General features: G+C 57.2%; 1 long non-coding RNA gene across 1 annotated transcript; it reads right to left on the reverse strand.

The window, feature by feature from the left end:
• Positions 1 to 6,078: 6,078 nt before the first annotated feature.
• On the reverse strand, positions 6,079 to 7,189 carry LOC125325381. The gene is made up of 2 exons (XR_007203309.1): positions 7,152 to 7,189; positions 6,079 to 6,526 (listed from the first exon to the last, which is right to left on the reverse strand). It is a non-coding gene; the product is annotated as an uncharacterized LOC125325381 (long non-coding RNA).
• Between the last annotated feature and the right edge of the window lie 5,574 nt (positions 7,190 to 12,763).

A 12,763-nucleotide genomic window follows, 5' to 3' on the forward strand; every position in this document is an offset into this window, starting at 1 on the left:
TCAGGATGTCCTGTGCTCTGGAAATAAAGAAGAAACATTTTTTACTGGACTTTTAAAGCCAGTTTTTGCATTGGAGCATACAAGCCCCAGAGAAAGCGGGGGGGGGGGAGGAAGGAGAGCATCAGGTCTCACGCGGCAGTTGCGGGATGAGCGGCTCAAGCAGCAGCGAGCCCCGGCGAGGCCCCGGTCCCGCAGCGGGCACAGTGAGAGCAGGAGCGGCAGCAGCGGCCTCGGCGCCAGCGCCCGGCCCGGAGCGGCTCGTCCCGCTGCAGCCGCGCTCGTTGGGTGGGGCCGCGGCGGGCGGGAGGTCCCCGGGGGAGCGGCCCCGGGGCAGGGGGAGGCGGGCGCTGCTGTGCGCAGGGGGTGCGGCGGCCCCGGCAGTGCCGGGGCTGGGGGAGCTCCGCGTCCCCGCGGGGGCTGCGGGCGGGGCCGGGCCGGGAGCGCCGGCGCTCTGGTTGCGCCAGGGGGCGCCCCACAGGGCGGGCGGCGCTGAGGGAGCGGCGGCCTCGGGGGGTGCCGGGGCCAGCACGGGCGGTCCCCGCGGCCCGCCCGCTTCCAGGCGCGATCCAGCGCCTGCTGCGGGGAAGCGCCGCCCTCCCGGCGGGCCCGGCACCGGCACGGCCCCGGCTCCCCGCGGCCGCAGCGGGAGCGTAGCCGGAGCTCCGGCGGGAGCCCAGCCCCGCGCTGGCCGCAGCCGGAGCGGCAGCGCCGGGCTCGGCCCCAGCGCCAATCCCGGAGCGGCTCTTGCCAGCCGCGGCGATCCCGATCGCTAATGCCATCCCCCGTCCCACCTCAGTTCTCCGACCCCGGCAGCCGCACCCCGCCCGCCGAGAGACAAACGGCTCGGCCCGGGACCCCCAGCAGACACCGACAGGACCCAGCCCCGAATCCCCGGGCCCGGGTCCCGTTCCCACCTCAGCGCCTCGGGCTCGACGCAGCGCCGGGAGCAGCCCCCGGTGCCGGGCTCCGCACAGCGCCCCGAACGACGGTCCTGCCGCAGCCCGGGATGAGCAGGATGAGCGTTCACCGCACAAAGCGGAGCGGGCGCGGATCCGCCGGCATTTACGGGCGCGGGCGGAGCGGGGCGGGGCCGGCACAGGTGTGAAGGGCGGGGTCCGCACAGGTGCGCGGGGCCCCAGCGCGGCTGCGCGGGGCGGGGCCGAGGGGATTTAAGCCTCGGGAATCGGCGCCGCCGCCATTTGCTCCCTCGGCGCTCGGTGGGAGCGGTTGTGGCCGGACCGAGCTCTGTATTTCTATATTTCCATATCTCTATGTCTCTGTATTTCTTTTCCTTTATATTTGTGTTTGTTTTTCTTCTTCTAACCCTCTCCGTTCTCCCCCCTCTGCCTCCCCTCCCCCACCCCCCACACCCTCCCCCCCCCTACCCCCCCCCTCCCTCTCCCCCCTAGCCCTCCCCTCCCTCCCCCCCAGCCCGGTTCCCCCCATCCCCCCTCCCTGTCCCCCTACACACCCCAACCCTGCCCTACTCCTCCACCGTCTCTCCCCTTCTCCACCGTTCCTTCCCCCCCATCCCGGGTCCCCCCTGCCCCCTCACCCTGCTCCCCTTCCCCTCCCAATTCCCCCCACCTGCCCTCAATCCTCCCCCTCGGTCTCCCACCTTTCCTCGCCCCTCCACCTCCCCCTGTTCCTCTTCCCCCTCTGCACCTTGACCCCCCCCTCCTGTGCTCCGTCCTCGTCCTCCCCCCCCCTCCTTTCCTGTCCCCCCACCCCACCTCTCCCTGCACACCCCGAACCCCCCACCTGCGCTCCTTCTTTGACCCCCTCTGCTCCCTTATTCCCGTCCTCTGTCCCGTCTTTCCCCCGCAGCCGCGGGGCTCGGGGCGCCGGAGAATAAAGCCCAGAGGGCCGGAGCCCGGCGCCCCTGCCCTCGCTGGAGCCCCACACGGGCCGGGCCCGCTCGGCGGGTCCCCCGTGCAGTACAAAAACAGCGCCGGGGCTCCGGCTTTCCACACATCACACTGGGGATCCCCTCCTCAGGAGGGGTTCCCGAGGGGGGTGGGTGGGTTTCGGGGAGGGGGGGTGTGTTGGGGTAGGGTGGGCCCCCTCCTGAGGAGGGGGTCCCGGGGGGAGTGGGTGGGGTGGGTTTCGGGGAGGGTGGTGGGTTGGGGCGGGCCCCCTCCGGAGGAGGGGGTCCCGGGAGGGGGTCAGGGTGGGCCCCCTCCGGAGGAGGGGGTCCGGGGGAGGGGGTGGGGCGGAGGGGGGACTTTCCCCCCCTCCAGTCCCCGCCCCCTCTCCCGGACCCCCTCCTCCGGACGGGGCTCACCCCGGCCCCCTCCCCGGGACCCCCTCCTCTGGACCGGGGCCCCGGGGGGAGGGAGGGAGGTGGGGTGGGGCTGCTGGTTTGGCCTGTGATCTCTATGTCTGTTCATGCCGCAGAGTGACGTGACCCCCCCTCTGCTTCCCCCCCACCCCACCCGCCCCCCCTCCCTCCCCCCGGGGCCCCGGTCCGGAGGAGGGGGTCCCGGGGAGGGGGCCGGGGGGAGCCCCCTCCCGAGGAGGGGGTCCGGGGGAGGGGGCGGGGACTGGAGGGGGGGAAAGTCCCCCCCTCCGCCCCACCCCCTCCCCCGGACCCCCTCCTCCGGAGGGGGCCCACCCTGACCCCCTCCCGGGACCCCCTCCTCCGGAGGGGGCCCACCCCACCCCATCCCCCCGGGACCCCCTCCTGAGGAGGGGGCCCGCCCCAACCCACCACCCTCCCCGAAACCCACCCCACCCACTCCCCCCGGGACCCCCTCCTCAGGAGGGGGCCCACCCTACCCCAACACACCCCCCTCCCCGAAACCCACCCACCCCCCTCGGGAACCCCTCCTGAGGAGGGGATCCCCAGTGTGATGTGTGGAAAGCCGGAGCCCCGGCGCTGTTTTTGTACTGCACGGGGGACCCGCCGAGCGGGTCCCCCGTGCGAGGCTCCAGCGAGGGCAGGGGCGCCGGGCTCCGGCCCTCTGGGCTTTATTCTCCGGCACCCCGAGCCCCGCGGCTACGGGGGAAAGAGGGAAAGGGGAGGGATGAGATGGGGTAGGGAGAGGAGTCGGGGTGGGTTGGGGAGAACGAGGGGGGAAGGGAAAGGCCGGGTGAGGGATGATGGTTAGAGGAGGGGGAAGAGAGGGGAGTCGGGTTGGGGAGCGGGGTACGGAAAGGGGAGAAAGGAGGGGTGGGGGGGTCGGGGATGCACAGGGGAGCAGGGAGAGAGGGTGGGGGGCGCTGGGGAGAGGGCAGGCGGGGGGCTGGGAGAGACAGGGAGGGTGTGGGGGAGAGAGAAAGAAACTGGGGGGGTAGGAAAGAGGTGATAAGCGGGGGAAGAAGGAGGAGGATAAGGGCAAGAGAAACAGGGGGAAGAAAGAGGGGGAAGAAAGAGGGGGAGCCCGACCCGGCCGCAGCCTCCCCGAGCTCTGAGGGAGCAAATGGCGGCGGGGGCGATTTCGGGGGCTTAAATCACCTCGGCCCCGCCCTGCGCAGCCGCCCTGGGACCCCGCGCACCTGTGCGGACCCCGCCCCGCGCACCTGAGCCGGGCCCGGGGCCGCCCCTGAAGCCGCGCCCTCGGCCCCGCTCGGCCCCGCCCGGGACCGCCCCAGAGCCCCGGCCCCGCCCGGCCCCGGGGCCCGCCCTGCCCGGCACGGGGGCGGCTCCATCGCTCGGGGCCCCGCCCCTCTCTCCCGGGCCGGACCCGCCCCGCGCACCGGGGCCGCACCGGGGCCGCACCGGGGCCGCACCGGGGCCGCACCGGGGCCGCACCGGGGCCGCACCGGGGCCGCACCGGGGCCGCACCGGTCCCGGTCCTGCCGGCGGCCGCTGCGGGTCCCGGGCGGTGCCGCCTCTCCCCCGGCGGGATCGGGGCTGGGATCGGCACCGGCAGGAGCCGCTCCGGGACGGGCGCTGGGGCCGAGCCCGGCGCTGCCGCTCCTGCTCCGGCCGGCTCTCCGCGGGGAGCCGGGGCTCTGCCGGCGCCCGGGCAGCCCCGGGATCCCGAGCCGGGCCCGACGCGCCGGGCCGGGCTCCGCTCCCAGCCCTGAGCCCCTCCCGGAGCCCGCCTTGGGCCCCACGACGCGGCCCCGGGCTCTGCCGCCAGCCCCGGACGCGGCGCTGAGTCGCTGCTCCCGAGCTCTGCGTGGGGCCGGCGAGCCCGGCTTCGGGCTGTGCCTGAGGCAGGACTCGGAGCCCAGAGACACAGACTCGCCCTGGCCCGAAGAGCCCGCTTTGAGCATCAAAACACGGCACTTGGGCTTTAATTCAGGGCCAGCAAAACGCAGCACTTCCGTTTCTCTTTGTGAGCCCAATCACACAGGACTCGCTCTCTTCCTCAAGCCCTGAAAACAGGATTTAGTCACTGAGTCCCAACTCTGGCCATAGGAGCCTGCGCTCAGGACTCTGTAGATAGAGAAATGCTGCTAGCAAGGATTTTCTTGCTATTTTCTGAGACTTTTCTCTCTCACAGAAGAGGTAGCAGAATTATGTAAACAACCAAGCCACCTGCAACCTTGAAAAGTCTTCTTTATGGTGCAGTAGAAAAATATTTTGACAATGGATGTTTTAGGATTTTAGCCAATCACCCCCAAGGGGAGGCTGATCCTTTGTCCAATTAGACTGTGAAGAAAGAAGTCTATAAAAGAGTTTGTAAAATAATTAATCAATCTTGCTGCACAATTCCTGCCTGCTGGATCTTCTCTCCTCCTCCTCCTCCTCCCTACGGCTGCGGGACACAGTGATATACCCTAGGGCCTCGGCCTGCGGTAATAGGACTCCACAATGCAGGATTCAGTCTCTGCTTTTTAGCTCTGCGCCTGCTTTTGAGCCCCCGAAACGCAGCACTGGGTCTCTTTTTGTGAGCCCAAAACCGCTCCTGTCCCTCGGGTTCAGAGCCCCCAGAAGTGCCCGGGGCCACGGCTGGACCCCGTGGGATGGGGAAGAGACCAGAGACAAAATTCCAGCTCAGAACAGTTTAAGAATGGAAACCAAATACAATCATTTGAGATTAATGACAACACATAGTGAGAGCAACAAGAGCAGTGGTAACACTAATGAACAGGAGAGGGAGAAAAACTCCTCCACACCCGCCCTGTTACGATCCGGTTTAAACCCAGAAAAGCAAAGCAAGCTAAGTCTCTGTGCCTAAACCAGAAAGAACTTAGAAGATTCAAAATATCCCCAGAAACGAGATTAAAACCAAACGAGGCTAGATGTTGTTGCCAAAAAAATGGATGTATTTTATTTAATAGTAGAGAGGCAAAGAGAGGGGAAGAAAGAGAAAGAAATAGAAAACAGAAGGGTGCGTGGGGGAACAGGGAGAGGGGTTGGATGGAAGCCCATCACCCATCTGAGGGTGCCAACGACGTCTCGTTGCTCCCCTCCATCCGGTCTGCCGGTGGTGAGGGTCCCCCGTGGGCGCCGTGGCCACGCCGCCACATGCTGCCACAGCCGAAGGGTGCAGAATTCCGTGGGTTAGTGCACACTTTGGGCCAGGCGGGAACGCCCACGTGCCTCTCTTGCAGGGGCCGGCTTGACACTGTCCCTTGCAACACTGAGGGTCTGTTGCATCATCTCTGGTGCTCTGCTGCAGGGTCTGGGGGCCCCTGTGCTGGGCCATGTCACCCCTTCTGCTGTGGATGAGCTTCCTCCCCCCGGTGAGGACCCCGCAGCTGGGCTCTGCACAGTGGAGGATGGGCGGTCACTGCGTCTGTGACCACCGGCTTTTCCAAGGTACCCAAAGCCTCTCCTCCCTCCACCCCTTGGTGCGAGCCCGGGCAGCTGATAGCCCTGGGGCCGTGCTCCTCATCTTGGAGGTGTTAAGCCTGAGCTCCGGGAATATCCCCAGCCCTGAGTTGTTACTTTATCTTATCTTCATCAGCGAGCAGTGTCAGGCCTCAGGGCCCCATTCAGGGTGTGGGAGTCTTCTGCAGCTTTTGTAGTACAGTTTCAAAAGTCTTTTAAGAAAATGTTTAAGTCATAAAACATAGTATTTCAGTCTTTGAAACCCCTCCCTTTAACGTTATAAATCCAAAATCTAATCCAGAGCACCAGAATCTCCCACTGTGGGGGATTTCCATATTCCTGTTGCTTTCTCTGTGTTCTGTCCTGGGGATTTGTGGACTGAGGGAGGCACTGGCCGCTCCTCTGGCCAAGGGGAAGGCTCCTGTGCTATTCCCATGAAGAGAACACCTGGAATTACTGTCCTGGGAGCCCAGTCCGGTCTTTCCAGTGACTGGGGGGCACCCAGAGGGTCTTTCCATGAAATGAAAATGAGACCCCGGCCCAATGCATTGACAGCAGGATTGGACACTCCTGGCCAAGGTGATCAGTCCGTGGGAGTCGGACCGGTGACGATCCAGGGGGGATCTTAAGTTGGATACATGCAGATTTCATCGTGCAGAAGCTCCAATTCTTTTGGCACCTCTTGTTTAAATGTCTCCCCACTGGAAGAGGTCAATTAATCTTTGTAATGACCTGACTGCCAGAGGCAGGGAAAAACAATCAGCGTTCCCTGAACGCCTCCATCACTTCCATGTCCACCTGCAAGGAGTGGCCGATGGGCAGGAGCCTGCCCAGAACAGGCTCAGAGATGGGGCTTTCAACACAAACCATTCCACCATTCCATGATCTCTGCCTGTATTAATGTTGCACTGTTCCCTCTCAAATTTAAATTCCCAAATTTAGATGATTTATTCAAGGAATCATTTTAAAATTATTCAGGAATAAAAAGGGAAGCATCAAACATATAAGAATCATTCCTACACCCACCAAACCATTCTTAACTGGATGCTTATTCCCTCATCTCTGTCTTTGTTTTGCTTTCCTGGAAAACCTTGTGATCCCAGAGTCTCTCAGAGCAATGTACTGGCATTACTGGAAGGTTTGCTCTGTCAGAGAGCCTGGGGGGTTTACAGCACTTGTTCCTCTGCATCTTTATCCTTTCATCAGCTTTCCCCTGGAACAGTGCTGTGGGAGAAGCTTGGAATTACTAGAAATGGATCAGGTTCACATTTTTTCCCCACCAGTTTTCAACTGTTTTGAAATTCCTAGAATTACCCTCAAATGTGCCCAGGAACACTGCTGTGAAAGGATCAATGAGAAGAACAGCCTGAAAGCAGAAAACCACCTCCAGCAGCAGCCGGAATGATCCCATTTCTCTTCTTACCTGGTCCTGCCAGGGCTCCCAACAGCCATTCCCATTCCGAAACAAGAGCTATGGAAGACATTCCTGCTGTCCGTGAGGGTGAGGTGGCAGTTCTGGATGGTCTTTGCTGTGGAACCAGACAACAAACAGAGTGTAAATGATCTTGGTGTGGTCCCTTCCAAGCCAAACCACCCCGTGATTCCATGCGTGGATCAGCACCTGTCCCAGCTCCACTCCAGAAACCTCCTCCCATTAACCCAGAACTTTCCTTTTGCTGCTCAACATCAGGGATTTGCTGCCGAGTGCCCCGGGCAGGGGACGCCTCAGCCTTCCCTGGGACCGCAGCATTCCCTGCGCTGCCTCAGCACTCCCTGCGCTGCTGTTCCACGCCGATCCCGTGGTCCAGCGCCTGTGCGGGCTGCAGTGCCGGGCTCTCCCCACAAGGCGGCAGCACCGGGAGCGAGCAGCCCCGGCCGGTCCCGCTGGCTCGGGGCAGCTGCGCCTTGAACCCGCCCTGAGCCGGCGGGGCCGTGAACACAGCGGGCACAAACCCCACCGGTGCCCTTTATTTCACCCTCAGAGGCACAGGATCGCAGCATTTCCTGGGCTGCAAGGGACCCGCAGGGAGCATCGAGTCCAAATCCTGGCCCTGCACCCCAAGAATCCCACCCTGTGCCCGAGAGCCTTGTCCAGACCCAAACTCTTCCCCCAAGATCCTGAAAACACAGAGGGGCTGGGAGAAGGATGACCATGGAGGATTTTTTAGATAGATCTCCTTGTACGATCGTTATATAGTATCATTAGATAGTCCAGCAATCAATATCTTCCTTATGCCTCGCTATAGATAATCCAATAATCAATATGTTCCTTACACCTCGTTATAGATAATCCAGTAATCAATATGTTCCTCACACCTCGCTATAGATAATCCAGTAATCAATATGTTCCTTACACCTCGCTATACATTGTTACACGTCGCCTTCCCGGCGGCGGCTCCAGTGACCGACCAGGACCCCTCCTGACCCCCCCTGCCCATTCCCACAGTCAGACCAGGTTTCCTTCCCGGCTCCAGCCCAGGATTCCCGCGGCAGTCTCAGGTGTCTCTTTCTTTCCACAAAGCAAATTCTTCACAGCAACACAGAACCAGCCCAAGCTGGTCCCTCCGGCGAGCACCGATCAGCTCATTCTTACCCCAAATGGTTCATTCTCTCCCCTGCAGATTAACCCAGATTTTACCCCAAAATGTTCATTTTGTCCCCTACAGAATCCACCCCGGAGCGACGCCTTGGGCCCCGCACGGCCGAGGCAGCTCCGGTGCCCCGTGCCTGCAGCTCCCGCTGTGCCGGGACAGCAATCCCTTCTTTCCTTCCTGGAGAAAAACGCCGGCTCGTTATTTTCAAAACCTGCTGATCTCTATTCCCAGCTTCTTATATTGCTGTATATGTTAGGGTAGATAGAGAGGCTGTATTTGAAAATTAATCTATACATAAATTAGTAGGAGGCATCAATATACCTAAAAGTGAAAAACGAGGGTTTTAGTATTCTATACACTCCCCTCCCTGTGAATTTTCTGGCAGTTTTGGGTCCCTCTGGGGGAGGGCACCCAGCATGACCCCCCTCACTCCCATTCTCATCTCTTTCCTCAGCTGCACATGGATTTGTGCCTCCTCTGAGGATTTGGAAAGGAATTTGGGAACCCCCTTCTCTTTCTGTGGTTTCCAGCTTTTTCTCTGAGGCGGCCCAAAAGGCAAACAGGAGAAAAAAAATCCCCAGAAGTGCACAAAATCCCAGCCCCTCCCAAGATGCAGCTCCTCACACCAAACCTTGGGAGAATCCCTGGTGCTTCCAACACCGCTGCAATCCCACCTGGAGCTGAGCCTACAGGGTGCTCTGCCTAATCCACATGCAAGCCTGGATAGCCCAAAGCCTGCGAGAAAAGAGGAGGCAAAGTGAAGGGGAGAGGGGGGGAAAAACGGAATTTTGAGTTTTTCCCGTGTTTGCAAAAGGATTGAAGGGCAGGATGGAGAGGTTTTGTGGCAAAGAAGTACCAAAGGCTGCTTCATTGCCAGCAATTAGCGCTGCTCAGGTTGAATCCAAGAGGACAAATGCACCGGGATCAAACAGGAGCGGCCGACAGGATGGGTTATGACACAGATCTGTGAAGCTGGAGCCTTCTTTCTTCTCCAGGGCTCTCCCAGAAATTCTCCATGGCCGGACGTGCTCCCACTCTCCCCGCTGGGGAGGATGGACTTGGATAGCCCGGCTGACTGGTGAGCCTAAAACAAGAAAGTGATGCAGTGATCCAAGTGTTTTTCCTGAGGAAATTACATCTAATACTGGAATACCAAGTTACAAAATACAACAGCAATCCAGTTTTACAATACCAGAGTATCTAGTTTCAAAGTACCAGAGGACCAAGTTCCAAAATACCAAAAAAATTCAGTTTCAAAATACTAGAAAATCAAGTTGCAAAAAAATCAAAACAGCCCCGTTTCAGAATACCAAATTGCAAAATCCCAGTTTTCTGACGTCTTATGTGGGCAGAGATGCAATACTGTCAACATGGGATCTGTGCTACCAAAATGGGTATTTTCTCCTTAGGGGCAGCACCTAAGGAGGCAGGGCAGCACGTGGGGTCTCAGGGGGAAACGTTCAACTTTCCCCTTTCACCTCGTCAGTCCTAACCCAGTGCCCCCAGAAAAAAGGAGGTTTACCAGGAGAAAAGGGCTTTAAACAAAAGGACAATCGTCCTTCTTCATGACTGTGTTTAAATTGAGGGGGAATCCCCTTCCTCTGCAATTTTAAGGGTACTAATTGAAGAAAACCCTGCCTTTTCCATGCTCTTAGGGGTATTGCTTGACAGGGAATCCCTAGTTTCCATTATTTTCTAGTTTAAATGGAAGCAGATAACTTTGACAATGCTATGTTATGGGTTTGAATTGAGCAGAACTCCCCCATTTTCATCATCCTAAGGTTTAAAGGAAGGGTAAAGCCCTATTGGCCCTCCTTTCTGAGGGTTTAAATTGAGGGAAAAATCACATATTCTCTGACTCCTGCTGGGATGAAAACATTGAAAAATAGAAAAAAATATTTATCAGGCACTTCCATGGTGTGAGCTCAGGATTCCCCACTCTTGCAAAGGGGGAATGTTCACCAGGCAAAGGGTAAGAGGAAGAGCCTCAAATTGTCCAAAATCCCAGTAAAAATATTTTGTCCTATGGAAACTATGCCAGAGCTGGTCACATTTCAGGCCCTTTGTACCCACATTTCCTGATGTGCATCTCACAGGGGCTCTGTTCCCACTGCTCCAGGGACCCAACACAAACCTTACAGCACCACACAAACACAGCCCAAGAAGCTGCTGCCAGCCCTCCAAAGCTCAGTACCTGCAACAGGCACCTCTGTGCTGATCTGAGCCCGCTTGGCCCCAAAACAAGGTGGTCAGTTTATCCTTGAAAAGACTGAGAACAGCATTCTTGTCTCTCAAAAAGACCCACAATTTCACAACTACAATCTCCACACCTCCACACTGAGACTTTATTCCCTTAAGTGTCCAAGGACATAGGCAGCAGCAAGGAAGGTGATGAAGCGAGTCAAGTTTAACCCGAGAGAGCTCTCAGCTCCTTGTGAAAGCTCAGACAAGCAGTAGAGAAAGAATTAATGCTCCCATAACTGGCATCTAACAGCCACAGGGCAAGTGAAAAGTTGGTTTTAGAGAATGAAGGAAATACAGAAAAAGCACTAAGTAATAAAAGGTGAGAAAAATCCATCACTCCAACAGGTAAAGGAAGGTAAACCACTTGAAGAAGCAGAGGTAGATGGACGGAAAAAACCTCACAATTTAGAGTGTCCATGACACCCAGAGCTAAAACAAGCCCAGGGGATCTGGGAAGAGCTAAGCACATGTGCTCCAAAAACCAGCAGAAATGAAGGGAGATCTCTGAAGGGAACAAAAGAAAGAGGCAGGCTGAAGAAAACAAAAAAGTGCCTCCCCACTTTTCATTCCCTGCCCACAAAGTATTTGGGGATTTTTAATCTTGTCTCTTGTACTATGTGGTAGAAATCCAAAAATAAAGGTCAGGAGAAGCATGGTTTATTGGGAACTATCCTGCATAGCAGACAAGATGTATCCTCATGCAAATGATTCCATGCAGCACTCACATATTTAATCGCTTCTTTTCCTCTTGCTGGGGAAGCAGAGCTGCTTTATTTAGTCTAAGCAATATTTTCTCCCTTCTCCTTGGCAAAAAACAAGCTCCCATCTTGGCAATGCTCCCCAAAGTACCTAATGCTCATCACCCCCCATGCTAAGGAGAGTGGAGCAGGTTAATTTATCACTTATTATCATGATTAACTTGCCCAGCTGCCGGGTTCAAGAGCCCCAGAGCGCCTCAGGTTATACAGGATCACAGAAGGAAAAGCTCTGTTGAATGAAGCTGCTGCCACACTGGCCCTCTTTGCCTGTCAAACACATTCAGCTGCTCTTGCACTGCCCTGTGAAAATCCCCCATAAAATACAAGTGAAAAGCCCTCAGCACCTGTGATAAAGCACAGCTGGGTTCTGCTCAGGGCATTTCAAACTACCTGAGGTATTTGTGACCTCCCCTTGCCGAGGCAACACCTCAGGAAAACCAAAAGTTTCTTTTCATGGACTCACAGGATGTGTTGGGTTGGAAGGGACCTTAAAGCTCATCTTGTTCCAACTCTCACCACACTCAGGACATATTCCACTAGACCACTTTGCTCCAAGCCCCATCCAACCTGGCCTTGAACACTGCCAAGGCTGCGACAATCACAGCTTCTCTAGAACCTGTTTTGCTCCTCCCAGATCTAAAATCATACCAAACTTACCAGCCTGAGAGGTAGATTTCTATTAAATGTCTACATTTTTCTAGGAAAGGAATCCAGCAAACATTGTTTGCATCTGACTTTGCAAAATGAACATCAGCTGCCGCCCACTTTTCTTATTTTTCCCCATTTGGTGGAACATTTTCATTCTGTTGTTGTTTGGAGCAGTATTTTAATATACCTGGCTGAGGCTGCTTAAAATAGCACAGCAAGATACCGGGCTGTGAGGGGTGGAAAACTGAGCTCTTGCACATCTGGTGTTTCTATTGTTGGAAGTCTTAAATCCCACCTCTCTGGTGGGACAAAATAGGTGGCACTAATCCAATTTCTAAAGTATCATGCATCACGCTGATGCTATTTTAAGACTAAAAAACAAACAAACAAAAAGCCAATTTAAACAAACCTCTGCTCCTTTCCATTTTCTCTGTTCCACAATTTATGACACAAGATGGGAGAGAAAGATTGTTTTGGGAACAATGTTTTCAGGACTCTAAAAAGAATATAAAAACTGCTCTGCCACACTCTCAGCTGTTACAGCCCCAAAAAGCACTGGCTCTCTTTGCTCACAGAGCCACAACTGTGGTGGGATTTCTACCCCGGGTACCAACCTAGTGACCACACCGTGGGACAGTCATTTCTTGGTTTTCTCCTGGGAATAGCTACAGCACTTCTGTGTTGCAAGGCAAACTTGTGCCTCCTTTAATGAAACTGGACATGTGAAATGAGGTACACAAAGCCAAAGGCCAGCTGAACCTGTGATCTCTGAATGGGTCTTCACATTCTTC

Source organism: Corvus hawaiiensis, chromosome 4, assembly GCF_020740725.1.
Source record: "Corvus hawaiiensis isolate bCorHaw1 chromosome 4, bCorHaw1.pri.cur, whole genome shotgun sequence".
In the NCBI taxonomy this organism is placed as follows: domain Eukaryota; kingdom Metazoa; phylum Chordata; class Aves; order Passeriformes; family Corvidae; genus Corvus; species Corvus hawaiiensis.